Below are 2044 nucleotides of genomic sequence, written 5' to 3'. Positions count from 1 at the left end.
AACTTTTATAATTAACTTCCTTTTCCTGACACAAATATAAATGATTATTCCAATGGTGATAATTGTAGTTGTTGACAATCCGCTTAAAATGCTCAGAATCCAAACATGATGTTCCGTTTGTTTGAGGGCTATGAATTTCATTTTCTCCCGGTTCCAAATGGTGTTGTTATGAACTTCTAAAATGTCTTGGTGTTCTACGATGCTCCAATTAATCTTTAGGTTTGCAAAGGCTCCATCAATCTCTTGGGTATAATTGCTGATGACTTCCGTACTGGTAAATTTTTGATCTTCAATTTCCAAAGTACAGTTGTTGAACGTAATCAGAAAATTTCCAGTAAGAGTTCGGTTGTGGGGACCACAATTCGAATGTAATGTGTGGTTTTTCCCATTGTTGATCAGCAACTTGTTGTCCGATATCATTGTGATTTGCGTATCAGTTCGTCTAGTTGCATTACATTTGCTTTCAGTACCCATCATAATGGGGAGTAAGCAACGATCGTTTAATGGCGTTATTTCTATGGATTTCTGAATGAAGTCTGTTGGGTGACTCGTTTGGAAATATACGCCGCCAGCTTTAACGAGATAATGGGGTGCCTGTAGTACAACCGTTGCATTGATGATTAGTGGAAGCACTTGAATTATCTCTGCTTTTGATGAATCCATTCGTGGTGTTTGGAGAATATAGAGAAGTATGTCTCCTTTCGTTGCTACTTTCGGTGTAACGTAATTAAGTGCTTGTTCTGGAAAGTCGGTCTTGATTCCCTGTTTTTGTAGTAATGATTCGATGAGTTGTATTTCCATGAGTGTAAGTATCTTGTTGTTTGGAAGAGCGATTTTAGTTCTTAGGATGGTGTCCTGAATTTCCTCTAGTACGTCGTTTAGTGTATCCATATAAAGAAGTACAGTTATTGTGTCATATTCCTCTAATATAATTTTGTTCTCGATGTTTTGTTGTTTAATTAAATCGTTGACTGCTTGTGTAATATCTCCAATCCGTTCGTTTACCATCTTGTTTACTATGAATTGTTTGTTGTTTTGGTCTATTAGTCCGTTTATGGTCCTGTTGATTATGCGAAGGTCATCCGCATCCGGTGATCCAGCTAACCATTTCCAAGCTTTTCCGATGGTATCCCAACGACGTTTCCTTCTTGAGTTGATTGGTTTAATCTGTCTTAAATTATTTACTAATATTCTTGATTTCTGAATTGCTAATTGGGCTATTGGTAGTGAGCTGTCGAATTGTCTTGTCAATTTGGAAATCAGTAGTACGTTATTTTCGATTAATGTTAGATTTATAGGGTGTATAATTTTATCGAATCCATTCTGAATTCTGCAATCCTTCAGTTTCGTCATGAGTACTGGGTCATTGTGTAAGTTTTTTATGGTCATGTCCTTGGTGTGTCCGTGTCTTGTCAGCATCAGAAGCAGTATGATTATCTAGAATACGTATAATTAAGGATAGTTATATTTGGTATAGGCAAAAAGTAAATTTAAAACTTAATGTCGTGTTTTTAATCTATTTATTTTGTTTTTGTGCCTCTTAGTTCCTTTTCTATTTTTGAATGTTTTCTCTTGGACATTGTTGACATTGGTTTTAATTGCCCTTGCTTGGGTTTTTCTTCTTGTCATTTGTTTTACAAAAACTTCTTGCCCTTCATTTAGTATGGGCGGATCTTCTCTAGAATTATTGTTCTTGGTTTGTCTCTTTTGAGCTTTTAAAATGTTATTTTTTGTTTCCAAAAATATTTTTTGTGCTTGTTCTATTACATTAATTGGGTTTTGAATATTATTTTGGTTAAATATAATTTCGTTGGGTTTGAATTTCGTGGATGAGTGTACGCTGTCATTATATAATGAGACTGCTAATTTCACTATCGATTTTGTTTGCATTCCCGGAAACTTGTATTTATTGCTATTGAAAATTTCCACAATTGTGGAGTGTGTTCTCTCGACTTGTCCATTGCTTTCCGATGAAGATGCGAATTCTAATACTGTCCCGAAAGTACAGAGAAAAGTACTGAGTTGTATAGATCTAAAAGTTGTT

The sequence above is a fragment of the Wyeomyia smithii genome, chromosome 3, assembly GCF_029784165.1.
Source record: "Wyeomyia smithii strain HCP4-BCI-WySm-NY-G18 chromosome 3, ASM2978416v1, whole genome shotgun sequence".
Lineage (NCBI taxonomy): Eukaryota > Metazoa > Arthropoda > Insecta > Diptera > Culicidae > Wyeomyia > Wyeomyia smithii.
Note: the sequence above shows the minus strand (reverse complement) of the source record.